Below are 17,202 nucleotides of genomic sequence, written 5' to 3'. Positions count from 1 at the left end.
TAAACACTGGTGTCTCTTTAGCTTCTAACCGACCGGTCTTGTAGATGTTACATTCTATCTGGAGTGAACTTTGAATAACTAAACCTGGCATTGTTACTGGATAATTCTCCATGCTGAATGTATTGGAATCAGGTGTCTGGTACAAGAGCTGGTATCAGACCATCAGGAATTGTTAACAGTTTCATGTTGTGGAAATAACCTGTTCTGGAATATTTTTTCATCAGTGTGTTTTCAGTGATTGACAATGTGACAGTTGTCGATCTGAGTTTTACAAGGAGGCAGCATAATGTCCTCTCTCCCCAATAACATGCCTAAGTTTAATTGGGATTTCCATATATTTATTCGTTATCACTGATATGAAATATTATTTCTTTATGTGTGTATCTGACGCCACTTCAACTCTCTGGTTACTGAACTGAGTTTGCTGCTGACTCTTTCACATCTCCATTTCTGATTCATTCTGAATAAATTCACTGACTGTCACTAGACTTCATTTTGTAAAATGAAATATTTTGATGTTATGTTGTATCAGTTTGCACTGTATCTGTTGGAATCAGGAGCCCTTCTATTTATCTGTAGATTATAAGTATGATGTTGGCGTTTTATTAATTGAACGATTCCGCTATCTATCGCTTTAGTTTATAATTATAGGAGAAGGAATCTCAACTATTATGAGATCTGTCTGTAAGAGGCATTGGATTCTCTTTATTCCATGATTTGCAGGTGAAGTGAACAGTATAGGTGAACAGGTGGACACTTGGATGATCTGTAGAAACATTAAAACATTCCACAGAAACTTCACTATTTAACACACTGACACTGAGAATAGGATTGGTGGACCACGGGGCTGGTGAACAGAATGCAGGCGCAGGATGATAGGATTTAATCGGATATGAAAATGGCCTTGTGAAATAGAGTAAAATGAGTGAGAGGGGCGACTGAGAGGGAAGGCGAGAGGATGTGGTGTGAATAATTCATCAGGATGAACTGCTGAAAGTTCCAGTACAATTAAACATAGGAATTGCGACTTGAAGTTGTTATTATGATGTGGTCAGATTGGGGAAGTTTTTATTGTGGGACTCGCTCCTCATGTTTATATCTCTGTCAGGTCCTCAGGCTGTTTTTGTGAAAGTTCCTTGTTTTCCAACTTAACACTAAACATAGATAAAAGCTACGTAAGGATTGGAGTCAGTAAGTCCTGGATCATAATGAGTTATTAGGATACATATGTTTTAAGACCGGCTAAATTCAGTAAACAACGAGGTTGAATTAATTAATGCTTCTCATTTATTTTATTGAATACATTTTATACCCAACACAAGTTCCATGACACCAATAACCACTGAACTGAACTGTTGAATATATTAGTTGGATAGTGTTAGTGGGACATATAGATTAGATTTCCTCTAACACTCTGCTGCTGTATCTCCCTGTGAATCCCAGCCTCTCCTCCCACTGCATTGAAACACCTGTCTCCTCATCCATTGCTTCAGTTTATCCGCTTTCCCAAACCATTTGTTCCTGACTCCCCTCCAGCTCATGCATGTCATTTTCATTGTCTCCGTCCCAATCTCACTCACCATCTCTGTCTCCAGTTGCCTTTCCCGTTTAGTGCCAGCCCCTGAAGGTTCTCTTAACCCAGAGAAACAAACCAGCTGCTTCTCCCCCTGTTCCCTCACATTCCCGGCCCAAACTCACATTTAATCTGCTGGATTCACACTCGGTAAAGCTCCTTCTCCCTTCTCCACCGGTACTGCGCCCTCACTCAGCCCTTCCGGTGGATCCGATGCTCACTTTATTCACTTTCTGTATCGACCTCCCAATTCTTTATTGATCATTGTATTTAAAAACATCTCTCTGCCCGAAAGCGCTGCCCAGTTCAATGGATCTGTTTCCACCGTTCGATGCAGCTGCAAAGTTGGAAATTTCACCCCAGATCCTCTAACGCTGCTGCTTTGGCTCAGACCTGATCAGTAATTTCTCTGCTTCCGTTTCTCTCTTACAGTTAACTTGGTGGCGATTGTGATCCTATCCCGAGGAAAGTGCGGTCTCTCCAAATGTATCAGTCGCTACCTGGTGGGAATGGCAGTGACCGATCTACTGGTCGTTATCATTGATGTGATATTGAGCTGGGTTAATGCATTTTATTTCCCAATTTCATTCCTTTTCATTACTCCCGTGTGTAGTCTCATTATCGCCTTGGGTTTTGCAACCACGGTAGTTTCTGTCTGGCTTACGGTCGGTTTCACCTTTGATCGATTTGTGGCCATTTGTTGTGAGAAGCTGAAAACTAAATATTGCACCGAGAAAACGGCGACCGTGGTTTTGGCAACAGTGAGTGTGCTGGGCTGTTTAGAGAGTGTCCCCTGGTACTTTACATATCAACCTCGATTTACAATTGATAATGTTCCCTGGTATTGTGCGACTAAACTGAGCTTCCGTACTTTCCCGGCCTGGGTTGCATTTGACCTCTTTCACCTCATTTTAACCCCTTGTATCCCGTTCTGTCTGATTTTGCTGCTGAATGTTCTGACAGTCAGACGTATTTTAGTGTCCAGTCGAGTCCGCAGGGGACTCCGAAGCCACAGCAATGGAGAGAATCACAAGGATCCAGAAATGGAGAACAGAAAAAAATCCATCATTTTACTCTTCAGCATATCGGGCGCTTTTATACTTTTGTGGGTGACACATGTTGTATTTAACATTTATGCGCGAATTACAGACACTCGGTATTATAAGTCCTCCTCAAGCCCTTTTTTTATCACACAACAGACGGCAAAGATGCTGCAGCTCCTCAGTTCCTGCACAAACACGTGTATTTATGTCCTGACCCAGACTAAATTCAGAGAGGAGCTGAAGAACGCGGTGAAATACCCACTCAGTCTAATTGTTAAATTAGTAAAATCATAGAAAGAGCAGAAGGGTTTCAAGCACTGGAACAAAATCATATTTCAGACTCCATGTCCTACACTTCCCAGGGGACGGAAAGTACATTATATATTAGCAGCACAGAGCACTGAAATGATCTTAAATCCGATTCTGATGTTATATTTTATTTATAATCTGAGCTATTGAGGCAGGATTTAGTTTCCAGACATAAAATGAATTGTTGCTCAAAATAGGAAGGGCGGGAAAGTGGAGTTGAGGTAAAAATCAAATCAGCCATGATCTCATTAAATGGTGGAGCAGGCTGGAGGGGCCGAATGGTCTACTCCTGCTCCTATCTCTTATTGTCTTATGGTCTTATGGTGGCACTAAAGAGCTAGGCTGGACTTCAACTAAATCACCGCCCTGCAAAATGGACAAACCTGCCAATCAAAATAGCTGCTGTGGGCCTGATCAGAATGGGTGCACTCCACATAAATGGAGAGGCAGAGAGACAGAGAGAAAGAGAGACAAACAGGTAGAGGGAGACGGATATAGACAGATGGACACAGAGAGAGACAGAGAGAGACAGGGGGAGAGAGACAGAGGGAGAGAGGCAGGGGAGAGAGATAGAGCGAGAGATAGAGTGAGAAAGACATAGGGAGAGAAACAGAGAGAGACACAGACAAAGGAAGAGACAGACAGACTGAGGGAGAGAGAGCGGGATAGAAGGAGCGAGACAGAGAGAGGGAGAGGGAGAGACAGAGACAGACAGGGGGAGACACAGACAGACGGGCTAACTGAGCGAAATTGTCAAACAGACAGAGGGAGAGAGAGGCAGGCAGACAGACAGACAGAGAGAGGGAGATAGAGAGAAAGGAAAAAGAGGCAGAGAGAGAGAGACAGACAGAGGGAGATCGAGAAAGACAGGCATACATAGGGAAAGACGGAGTGACAGAGGGAAAGAGAGAGAGAGACAGAGACAGAGACAGAGAGAAACAGGCACACACATATAGAGCGAAAGGGAACGAAATGTAGAGAGAAAAAGACAGTAAAACAAAGAGAGAAAACCAGATGAAAAGAGATCCAGAATGAGAAAGAGAGAAAAAGTGATAAACAGATAGTGAGAGAGGTCGGAGAGAAAGTAAGAGGTTAACCGAGAGAGGAAAGCAGAGTATGAGAAAGAGAGAGAGAAAAAATCAGAGGGGTGGAGACGGAAACAAAAAGTGAAATAGAGAGCTGCAGGCAGTGCATAATGCTTCAAAGTATAATCACTGTTATATTCCCCCTATCTAGAATTCACCTTCTATAATTCTCGCTCTAAATTTCCCAGGCCAATACTTCTCACTTGCCTTATGGAAATGACCGTTCTTGACTTCCCACCATTTAACACAGTAATCACATACATAGAATCATAGAATCTTACAGTACAGAAGGAGATCACTCGGCCCATCGTGCTGCCCCGGCTCTTTGACAAAGCGATCCAATTAGTCTCACTCCTCCTGCTTTTTCCCCAAAGCCCTGCAAATTTTTCCCCTTAAAGTCTTTGTCCAATTCCTTTTTAAAAGTTATTATTGAACTTGTTTCCACCTCCCTTTCAGCCAGTTCATTCCAGATCATAACAAATCGCTGCCTAAAAATGTCTGCTCATCTCCCCTCTGTTTTTTTTTACTAATTATCATAACTGTGTGTCCTCTGGTTACCGACCCTCCTGCCAGTGGAAATAGTTTCTTCCTATTTACTCTATTGAAATCCCTCATAATTTTGAACAGCTCAATTAAATCTCCACTTAAACTTTTCTGCTCTACAGAAAACAATTCCGGGTTCTCCAATCTCTCCACACAACTGAAGTCTCTCATCCCTGGTACCATTCGAATAATTCTCCTCTGTACCCTTTTCAAGACCTTGACATCCTTCCTAAAATGTGGTACCCAGATTTGGAAACAATGCTCCAGCTGAGGCACAAACCAAGACGGGTATTTGGATTTAAGACACAGATCAGCCATGATCTCATTGAATTGCGAAACAGGCACGAGGGTCTGATTGGCCGACTTCTGTTCCTATCTTACTGCACCGCCGCCGGTTGCCTAAAGTGCACCTTTCAGTAGTTATTCGCAGCTATGTAGCGCTGCTCATCGCTCACCGTATAGAATAAAGAGACGACTAACATGAAAACAAAACCCAGTTCTTTATTTAGCATCTCCTGTATCACAACATTCCACAGGAAAATTTGGTGTAATACCCGGCCTCCGTCCTTCCGAAGGCCAGCCCTGCTTTCCTAGTGCATGTCTGTCGAGCAGGCACGCAGATCAAAATGAATCGACTGGTTTCACGTCACAAATACATATCGGTGCGAATGGGATTTGCGCCGCCGAGGAACAGTGATCGAAGCAGAGCAAACATAAAGGCGTAAGGAGGTGAAAGTGAATATTAGAGTAGGCAAGGCCGCAGTACAGTGTCAATGAAATTCCAGCACGAAATTAAAGGAGGCCTATTAATTGTGGAAGAAAGAAAACGCGGGGAGGAGAGGTGGGTTTGAATTTTGGAGCATCAAGCACAGGCATGTGAGAGTGCTCGGATGTCGAAGGAATCAATAGGCTTTTGCATTTAACAATGTTTTTCGTGTAGCAAAGGTTGTTTTCTTGCTGCGTTCTATTCGCTTGTGTCGCAGAGGGTAAAATAAATAATCTAAACTATATCGAGACTTGGATTTGAACTGCAGCTGCTGTGAACACAACGCGCCTCTCTCATCCTGTCTTGACCACAGCAATCCAGCGCACGACACTCCTTAGAAAAGATGGGTTGTTGGTGATTAGGCCAAAATAAGCAGCGACACTAATACGATATTACTGCACCGTCCCAGCAATGCAAAATTGCACCGTTCAACCGTCATTCGCAGCAAAGTAGTGCTGCCCGTCGCTCACGCACATCAACTGCTCAGAGAATAGAGCCAACTACCAAGAAAACAAAACCCAGTTCTTCAGTTAGCATCCCGTGTATCACAAGATTCCCCGAGAAATATCCGGCCTCGGTCCTTCCGAATAGCAGCCCTGTTTCCGCAGTGCTTGGCGAGCGAGCAGTCACACAGATCTAAGAGTATGGATTGGTTTCAAGGCACAAGTTTACATTGGTGCGAATGGGACATGCGCCCACTGGGAAAAGCGGTGGAAGCAGAGCAGGCTCAAAGGCGTAAGAATGTGAAAGGGAATGTTAAAGTAGGCGAAGTTCCCACGTGTGATAAGTTCAGCTTCTAATCCACTGGGAAAAGTGTTCCATTTTTCTTAACTTGGTGATAACCAATGACAAGACATTTGGCACAAACCAGAAGATGTTCAAACCCGTGGGTTACCGGTCCATGTTTCCTACATCATGTTCAACACAAACAAGGATTCTCCTCAACACATCGCTCAGTATTTTGATAAAGGGACCCTCACATGTGTTCGGAATCTCTAAGGAATAATTCGGAGGCCGAATATTGAGCTGTATTGTGGGAGCGGCCAAAATATCACTGTTCGCTGGGAAAAATCTGTTCTTCCCACTCCCATCGCGACTGATAGGATTGTTTGCTCTGCTTTAGCTGGAACAATTACGTAGCCGCCCGACGTCGACTTAAGGCCTGCGGTTTTGTAGCCACTTGCCATGGATTTGTTCCATCTACAAATTATAGGGTCCAACTGGAGCCGTAAACCAGCGCCTTTGACCGGTCAGTCACGATACTTTGCATCCTACACTTCAAGAGCTATTTTTACAGGAATAAAATGACTGTACTGCAGAGAAAGGCTAAATTGATCTATTAATAACCGCCTGTTAAAATATACAACATTGAAAGAGGCGCAGGAGCCTGTGTGGTGTCGCTGTACAGCCTGTGGTGATTAACGAACCTTTCCATGATTCAATGATACTGAGAGTTCAACTTCCGATTCTTCGACAAATTTTGAAAAAAATGATCCGTTTTATTGTTGATTTATTGAATAGATTTCATACCGAGATTTTTAAAAGTTTATTCCGATCACGACTCCTTATTTTGACGATCCACTATTTGCAATCTCATTACACGAGCTGTATAATCTGTTCCAAAAACAGTCATCAAATTGCACAGAGCAACTTTAAATGTGCACCCTGCGCCCGGCGGGATGTTGCAGCCAAAACACAGATTGAAAACGTGGAGCTGTCAGGCTATGAAAAAATGCCATTTCTGTCCCTGAGTCGGCTTAAACCACCAACTTTACGGAAATTAGCGAAACACACGATTGCACCACCGATACTGATAATTGAAGAGAGTGGAACATATGGGACAAAACTCTCAACCCATCTGGGTACAGCTTCGGGTGGTAAAGACAAAATAACACCAACCCCTTCCCATTTTACATTTCCAAAAGAAAGGGTGTGATATTCATTGTGGAAACATGGAATCAGTCTGATCTCACTCACTGCAGAAATATGCCTGTGATAGCAAATCAGCTCTCCTGAAACCAGTGCGGCCTCCCTTCCGTCCTTTTGGGCTTCGTCTGTCAAATAGAGTGCTGATTTCCGTGAAACCTTTGGATTTTGTTTTCCAGATCCTCGATTTTTCTGCAGTAAGGAGAAGCCTTTACATGGTTCTGATCTCTTTATTTCACAGATAACATCAGAGTAAATGTTCCAATATCTTAATCTAGGGAACTGCGCCCATCCAGCAGTGTCTTGATCGCCTCTGGTTTGAACCACTCCAAGCAGGATTCCGCCTCTCCCACAACACTGAAACGACCTTTATCAATGTCAGAAATGACATCCTCTGTGATTGTGGTGCACCATCCCTCCACTCTGCCCCTGTTGTTAGTCAAACATGACCAATTAGCTTCTCGCATCATTTTCCGCACTGCAGAAGGCGGGATTGACATCTGTCTAGATTGCAATTTCTCGCATTGGCTGCAGAGCAGCTCTCTTGCGCAATGGGATTATCCCTAAAACTTATTTTCAGATCTTAAAACACATTTTCTGAAGATGTGGGTTCGATTCTCACAACAGTGGAATTTTACGGTGCAGAAAAGTGACATTTTGCAGCAAAACCGCTCCTGGATCATTAATGTCCTTGAAGGCAGGAAAACTGCCCCCTCCCCTTCCTGTTATACAATTGGAACCAGTCTCACCCGACATCCATGATGCTAAATCCCCTCTGAGCTGGATTGGCGACCCATTCTCAAGAAGGTGGCTTGTGATCTGCTCAGATATAAGAAAACGAGATTAGATGGACAGAAGCAGCCTGAAATGATAATTGATCGGCTGTGGGTTGTCATGAAATCTTACTGTGACCGCATGGCTCTGCTGTCAGCGGCTCGTTGGTCTAGGGGCGATTATTTTCGCTTTGTCGGTTTTCACTAATTGGAAATGGGAGGGATCAGACAGGCATAAATGCGAGGCAGATTCAGATAGGTTTGGAATGCTTGTGCGTAAATCACGGAGTGTGGAAATATAAGGTTGCTAAGCTGCAGACAGAAGTAGGAACATGGGATTATGATATAGTGGCAATAAAAGAGGCGTGGCACAAACAAGAGGAGGAATGGGCACTTAATATTCCTGGCTACAAAGTATTCAGGAAAGATAGGCAAGGGAAAAAAAGGAGGTGGGGGGAGTGTTTGGAGGTTGGCATTATTGATCACACATACTGTTCCAGCACTAGAAAGGGATGATGTACTTGTAGGTTCAAAGACAGAATCTATTTGGTTAGAATTAAGGAACAATTGAGGAGCTATCACGCTGCTGGGTGCATACTATATCCGACCAAATAGTGGGAAGGAGATAGAGCAGCAAATTGGTATGCAAATTTCAGAAAGATGCACTAATTTTAGTGTAGTGATAATGGTGGACTTTATTTATCCTAATATAAACTGGGAAAATAGTAGCGTAAAGGGCAAAGAGGGGGAGCAATTCCTGAAATGTGCAGAGGAGAACTTTTTGATTAATACGTTTTCAGCCCAACGAGGAAGGAAGCAGTGCTGGATCTAATCCTGGAGATTGAAGTGGGGCAAGTGGACCATGATTCAGTGGGGAAGAATTTGGGAAACAGTCATCACAATATCATTACGTTTAGCGTAGTTATGGAAAATACAAGGAACAATCATAGATGAAAATACTCAACTGGAGGAGAGCTTATTTCCGCAAGTTGATAAGGGTTTTGCTCCAGGTGGATTGGAATCAGTGACTGGCAGGTAAATAGTAAATGATCAGTTGGAGACTTTGAATGAGGAGATATTTCGGGTACACGAGATAGACGAGACACATTCCCACGAGGGGAATGGAAGGGCATCCAAAACTAAAGCTGCCTGGATGACAAAAGAGCATTTCAGGCAGCATGTTGTACATTTCCAAATACCAATGTCCCGTCACGTGTGTCTGCGGTTATCAAGAACAACCTCGTCACCTCCACGCTGACAGATACAAAGCGGCCACATTCTGCTTTATTGAGATGAAATCCGAGAGCGGTTTCAAGTTCGATTGCAATTGCAAGTAGAATGCATTCTGTGGGCGTGTAGATCATTGAAGCACATTTACAATTCCTAATAGTTTGAACAGCAGTTCAAGAACAAAAGTCGAGGGCAAAATGAAGACTCTTTGAAGATGTGAACCCGGGATCTTCCGCATATTTTAATCATCAACTCCGAAGTGAGAATCATTCCCCGAAACGAACCCTTCTCTGTTTATCACAACATGGACGGAGACATTTTTTGACACTTGGATTCTTTGTAACTTTTAAAAGGACACCCAGGCGGACCGATTGGAATTGTGGTTTTCTGCTCAGCGAAGTTTGAATCCTATCGCTGACCATGGTTTTTTATATTATTCTATTTGCTTCTATTTCCAAAATATTGATGAGAAAGTTCCAAGCCTCCGCTTGTACATAAAACCTATCGCATCTTAGTTGACGACTTCTGTGTGGGAAACGGTCATTGAGAATTATTTTGCCATTGGAATTTTATCATTTGGATTTCACTGACCGATGGCGAGGTGACCGAGTAATTAACGCGATTGTGCTTTGCACGAGCGGATTCGAATCAAATTCTTGTCGATGCTTCTTTTGTTGGACCCAAATTGCAAACAGCTCACAGGCTGCAGTGGGATGAATTGAGTGAATGCATGTCATATTAGTTGGTGTATCCTTCCTGCACTGCCACTTTAAAGAGCCGAGTATCAGCGCCCTTACATTCGAGTATCTGCACCCTTGCATCCGAGTATCTGCACCCTTACATACGAGTATCTGCACCCCTGCATCCGAGTATCTGCACCCTGACACCGGAGTATCTGCACCCTTACACCCGAAAACTAATTAACTGTCCCCAGTCACATTTAACAGCATCGGAAACCCTAAACAAGACCCAACAGAGAAGAAATTGAATTTATAATTTTCAGTAATATAAGGTCACATTTTTATTTACAGTACTTCAAGGGAGATTTGGGGAAAGTGGGCGCTGATACTCAGAAACTCTTCCTCGTGTGACTACTTGGTGCAATCGAATTAACCGGTTCATTGGTCTAGGGGTATAATTCTCGCTTTGCTGTTAGCTGATTAAATATACATGAGAAAGCCCGGGTTCTAATCCAGAACAAGCCCTCATTTTCCCCACGGCTTTTGATCTTGAGCTGCTGTTGAAACTGGCAGGATTTACAGAGGCATCTCAATGACCTCACGTCCTCTGACTGCATTCTGCTCGCAATTGCAATCGACCTTCAAACCGCTCTCGGATTTGATTTCACTGAAGCGGAATGTGGCCGCTTTGTGTCTGTCAGCGTGGAGGTGACGAGGCTGGGATTGATCACCGCGGGCAGACGTGGCGGGACATTGGTATTCGGAACGTACAAAATGCAGTCTCAAATACTCTTTCTCTTCCAGGGAGCTCCAGCTTTCCATGCCCCATCTTTCCCCTCGTAAGAATGTGACCAGTATGTCCTCATTCAAAGCCTCCCATTGTTCATCTATTGTTTAACCTGCCAATCTTTGATTCCAATCCACCTGGACCCGATCCCTTTCCAATTTGCTGAAATTCGCTCTCCTCCAGTTGTGTATTTTCAAACTTGATTTTTCCTTGCATTTTCCATAACTACACTAAACCTGCTCGAAATGCTCCGCCACTGAATCATGCTCCACTTGCCCCACTTCTTTCCCCGAAATAAATCCATCACTGCTTCCTCCTGTTTTGGCTGAAAACATATGGATCAATAAAGTTATCTTGTACAAATTTCAGGAATTGCTCCCCATCTTTGCCTTTTAAACTGCTACTTCCCAGTCTATATTAGGTTAAATGAACTCCCCCATTATCACTGCTCTAAAATTCCTGCATCTTTCTGCAATTTGCCTGCCAATTTGCTCCTCTACCTCCTTCCCACTATTTGGTCGCCTATGGTATGCACACAGCGGCGTAATAGCTCCTCAATTGTTCCTTAATTTCAAACAAATAGATTCTGTATTTGAACCCTTAAGAACGGCGTCCCTTTCTACCACTGTAACAGTATTTTTGATCAATAGTGCCTGCTCCCATCTCCACCCTCTCCTTTTTCCCTTTTCCTCTCTTTCCTGAATATATTGTGACCATTGCTCCGCTTGTTCGAGCCAGGTCTCCATTATTTTCACTATATCATAATCCCATGTTGCTACTTGTGCCTGCAGCTTACCAACCTTATTTACCAAGTGTGTTAAACACATCAGGGCATAAAGGCAGGACAAGTTCTATTGCACAATTAGATGTTATATACACTAATGCATGTAGCATAAGAAATAAAAAAGCGAATTCGAAGCGCAAATTCAGCTCATAGTGCATGGCGTATTTTTCATCACTGAGACCTGGCTACAAACTGGGCATGACTGGGAGATAAATATTTCAGGTTATAAGCTCCTTAGAAAGGAAAGGGACATTGGAAAAGGCGGGAGAGTAGCGATATTGATGAGGGACAACGTTACAACATTAGAAAGAGGCGATATCAGTAAAGGTTAGCAGTAGAAATACTTTGAGTAGAATTGAGTAACAGAACAGGATGCAAGACTTTGGTGGGAGTTGTTTATAGAACTCCGGATTGCAGTGATAAAGTAGCAGGATACATAGAAATGGAGAATTGTTTTCACCCAGAGGGTGGTGGGGCTCTGGAACTGACTGCCTGAAAGCGTGGTAGAGGCAGAAACCCTCAACTCATTTAAAAAGTACTTGGGTGAGCACTTGAAGTGCTGTAACCTACAAGGCTACCGACCAAGTGCTGGAAAGTGTGATTAAGCTGGATAGCTCTTTTCCGGCCGGTACGGGCACGATGGGCCGAATGGCTTCCTTCTGTGCTGTAACTTTCTATTATTCTATGATTCCGTGTGCAGGAAAGGATTCACTCAGTCTGAGACACCAGCAGGTTCACAGATGACTGCAAGGGTTGGATTCTGCTGTTAATCCCATCCAGGACTGAACCATGTTCATTCTGACAGTTGGGGTTTGTTTCTTCTGATGTTAATAACACCTATAACTGAGCTGGAGTTTAATATCCTGGATATCTGTTAAATAAATCAGCTTTGTTGTAAACACCTTGTTGTAAATTTTGGTCTTTCCCACCTGAGTGTTTAGCATCACCTGACTGGAGCTCAGAAAGGACAATCTGGGAGGAGGATCGTCCGGTGGGAACAGAACTTCAGCCTGGACACAGTCCTTCAGGGCCACACTGAGAGGGGCAAACGGCACTTTGGTCTTTCTCATCTCTCTTCACTGACAGCAAAGTCGCCGTGCGGCGTCCAGTCTAAAAATGACTGTGGTAATTATTCTATGAAGAATTAATCTGTTTGTGTGACCGTCCTGAGTCTACCATTTAAGGCAGGCGTTAACACATTTAAAATAAAACTGTTTTCAATAAATGGCTTAAAGTCTGCATTAAAGTTGCAAAGGGAGGAGTTCACAGGAGCCTGTGAATTGCTGGTTCAATTAAACAACAGTCATTTGATCTCCAGATAAAGAAGGACCTGCAGTGTGTTTCCAGAATTCCCTGTTTTATTGATGTGTGCGCGTTAGACACCAAGTTCCCTTCACAGCCCATCAGTGCCGAGAAAACAAGCGGGGATTTTACACACAGAATGAATTCTGTAACTTTTCTTAAACACTTCAGTATTTTTCACTCCGCGTTCAAAATTGTGAGCTCTCCCCTGGTGTGTCCGCTTTCTGTGTTTATAAACACTACGGTGTATTTCGTTCCGTGTTCAACACTGTGAGGTCTCCCCTGGTGCATTTGCATTTTGTGTTTACAAAGAGTGTAAATTATTGACTGGGGGTTTATGTGTAGGGGGTTTGAGGGTGAGCTCTGATTCCCGCTCCCTGATGGATTGAATGGAGGAAAGAATGAATGAGAGAGAGGCGCGATGTGGGAGACGGGTTGATTGGAGAATATATCCACGAACCTGCTTAAAAGTGGCCAAACACAAGATAATATTAAGAACATTAACATAACCTGAGCTCCGAGATCTGGTCGGGTCCCATTCCCCCGAAGTAAGGAATGAGCGGGAAAGGCAATTCCACTCGGTTTATATTTTCTTCCAAGGCGACGCCACAAAGTCCATCTTGCTTTGGAGACGAAATAGTTCAGTGGGGAGTGCGAAAATGTAAAGGTCTCTGCTTCAATTCCGAATTTTAGCAACATTTGGTTGTTTTGCTCTCGTTCTTTGGGTCGAAACTCGCATTTATTTACAGTGAAATTTTAACCGGCTCTGGAGGCTTGGGGAAGGAACAGAGAGGCATCAAGGATGAAAAATATTAATAGCATCTTTATTTAGCTTTATTTCTATATTTCATTCTGAATGTTTCTCCATGTTTTGCTTCTCTCAGTGCTGGGCGAACATTTGATTTGAAGCATTTGATTTCTAAACGGATGCATTTCCACATCTCGGGGCGGCCAGACACGCCGTGATTGTTACTGCTTGTGGCCATTAACGGGAACAGACCCCGAGTTAAACCTTTATCAGCAAACCGACAGAGAGATAACACAGCGGGAATAAAACTCGTTGAATCACATTGTTAGATACTCAGTGACTCAGGTTGTAATGTGTGTCATTCAACATACCCGGATACTGAGTGACACAGGTTGTAATGTGTGTCAGTAAACATACCCGGATACTGAGTGACACAGATTTTAATGTGTGTCAGTAAACATACCCGGATACTGAGTGACACAGATTGTAATGTGTGTCAGTAAACATACCCGGATACTGAGTGACACAGATTGTAATGTGTGTCAGTAAACATACCCGGATACTGAGTGACACAGATTGTAATGTGTGTCAGTAAACATACCCGGATACTGAGTGACACAGATTGTAATGTGTGTCAGTAAACATACCCGGATACTGAGTGAAACAGATTGTAATGTGTGTCAGTAAACATACCAGGATACTGAGTGACACAGATTGTAATGTGTGTCAGTAAACATACCCGGATACTGAGTGACACAGGTTGCAATGTGTGTCAGTGAACATACCCGGATACTGAGTGACATAGATTGTAATGTGTGTCCGTAAACATACCCGGATACTGAGTGACACAGGTTGTAATGTGTGTCCGTAAACATACCCGGATACTGAGTGACACAGGTTGTAATGTGTGTCATTAAACATACCCGGATACTGAGTGACACAGATTGTAATGTGTGTCAGTAAACATACCCGGATACTGAGTGACACAGATTGTAATGTGTGTCAGTAAACATACCCGGATACTGAGTGACACAGATTGTAATGTGTGTCATTCAACATACCCGGATACTGAGTGACACAGATTGTAATGTGTGTCAGTAAACATACCCGGATACTGAGTGAAACAGATTGTAATGTGTGTCAGTAAACATACCAGGATACTGAGTGACACAGATTGTAATGTGTGTCAGTAAACATACCCGGATACTGAGTGACACAGGTTGCAATGTGTGTCAGTGAACATACCCGGATACTGAGTGACATAGATTGTAATGTGTGTCCGTAAACATACCCGGATACTGATTGACACAGGTTGTAATGTGTGTCAGTAAGCATACCCGGATACTGAGTGACACAGGGGAAAAGAAGAAGAAAGGAAAAATAAGGAGACAGATGTGTGCCTCGGCCCAAGGGCAAATAAATGTCAAACATATTGATGGATGTTATTACAAAAAATAACCTTATGATATTTTGTGTGGATTTGCTTGTTTCTAAAGTCTACCAAACTTTTAGAAGTTTCCAAAACATTGTAATGGGACCCTTATGGCGCGTGACGGGGATTGAACCCGCGCTCTTGGCATTATTAACACCAAGTTCTGAACAACTGACCGAACCGGCCATACATTAATAGCCACTTCATGGGCTTAGTCACGTGTTGGGCAGTTTTTATTACACTGTGTAATAGAGTTTTTGCACAAATATTGAACAAACCACATTTCTTAAACATTGTTACTTGTTTCTGCAAAGAACAGTCGAGGATGTAAATCAAAATTAACAGATAAAGAACACGTTATCGCAACAAATTCAATTCTGATCAATATTATTTTTCTAACAATGAACTGCCCCGCTATAAAACCTGTGGGCAGGACCCTGAGCTACTGTGAAAATGATATCACCCCAACGTGATTCGATCACGCTGGGTTTTGACGTGGTGTCAGATGTCTGTCTGTGTCTCTCTGTCTATCTGTATATGTGTCTGATTACGTCTCTGCCTTATGCTCAGGCTTTTTGTTTGCTGGCTGCAGGCCTCGCTCCCCGACTGACTGACCAACTACCGGGCCGTGTGTCGGAATCAATGACTGTGACTGACTGTCTGCCCATTTATGGCCCTGAATGGCCACATTTCTGAGTTCCTGCCTTCGCTCTGTGTCGCAGGCCTGTCTCTGTGACTTAGGATGACAACACACACACAAGCTTTACGACTGAACGCAGGTTTGGTCAGTCTGTCCTCGCAGCTCCTTCCGAAGCTAATAATTTTGAAATGAATTATTTTCCCTGGGTGCCTTGTGAAATTTTGTTCAGTTAAATATTTGCGAAAGAGAACGGAGGGAAAGGATTGCGAGCCTTTCATGAGGGACAGGAGTGATGTTGTTTAACGGAGAAGCAACCCGATCACAATCAATGCAGAGAGAAACAAGAGCAGCAGGCACATGGGAATAACACCACCTGCACGTTCCCCTCCAAGTCACACACCATCCCGACTTGGAAATACATCGCCGTTCCTTCATCCTCGCCTGGTCAAATTCCAGGAACTCCCTACCTAACTGCACTGTGGGAGAACCGTCACCACACGGACTGCAGCGGTTCAAGAAGGCGGCTCACCACCACCTTCTCAAGGGCAATTAGTGATGGGAAATAAACGCTGGCTTTGCCAACGACGCCCACATCCCGTGAACGAATAAAAAAATGGACTCAGTGGTTTATGTTCCAGCGAAACACATCCAATGAGGTGCGTTTGATCAGCTCAGGTTCCCGTCGTGTCGTGATCATCCCCTTTGTTTTACAGCCGCAAAGTCTCCGGTTCGATTCCGGCCTCAAGTGTTGTTTGGGAACTTGCTCCAGACGAAACTTCCGCGATAAACTTGCTCTCCAAAAAGGAGTGGTCACTAGTCGCTCATGTTAAATTTAAGAACGGTTGCACCAAATTCCTTGTGTCCTTAACATTTTTAACCAGACTGTTACAATACGGTCTGGAAAACGAAAATCGGTGAAAGTTCATCACATACAAAACACAAACACTTATTTAAAGTTTCACTATCCATGTTAATATTTCCGTGATTCTGCAGCAGAAAGTTATCGGTTGACCAATGGCGATTACAACAATTATTCTTCTTTCACAGACTTTCATTAGTTTAATTAATTAATTTAATAACGTTCGTTGCTCACTACAACCTCAAGCTTTAGCTCGGTGACATAGTACTTGTGTTTAAAATGAGATATGTTGCCTCTCTCTGGCGCAATCATTGAGCGCCTTAACCGAAAAGTTGGTGGTTGGAGACCACTCAGGGACGACTCAATATCCAGGATTTCAATGTGTGTTTTCACTGCATGAAAATGCACCATAAATGAATTTGATGAAGAGAGGTGAATATTGTTAACTTGAAATAGTTAGTGTACAACTTGAGATTACCGCACATCGGAATAGAAAGTGAGATTAGGGACCAAAAAGGAGATGTTTGCACGGAGGGAGCGGGCATGGCTGAGATACGAAATGAGCACTTTACATCTGTCTTCACCAAAGAGGAAAATGCTGCCAAAGTCAGGAAAACAGGGGGTATTTGAGATATTGGATGGGATAAAAATTGATAAAGAGCAGGTACTAGAAAGGCTGGCTGTAATTAAAGTAGGAAAGTCACCCGGTCCAGTTTGGATGC

This window comes from Heptranchias perlo, chromosome 20 (genome assembly GCF_035084215.1).
Source record: "Heptranchias perlo isolate sHepPer1 chromosome 20, sHepPer1.hap1, whole genome shotgun sequence".
Lineage (NCBI taxonomy): Eukaryota > Metazoa > Chordata > Chondrichthyes > Hexanchiformes > Hexanchidae > Heptranchias > Heptranchias perlo.
The sequence above is the reverse complement of the archived record's forward strand: the minus strand, read 5'-3'. Positions refer to the sequence as shown.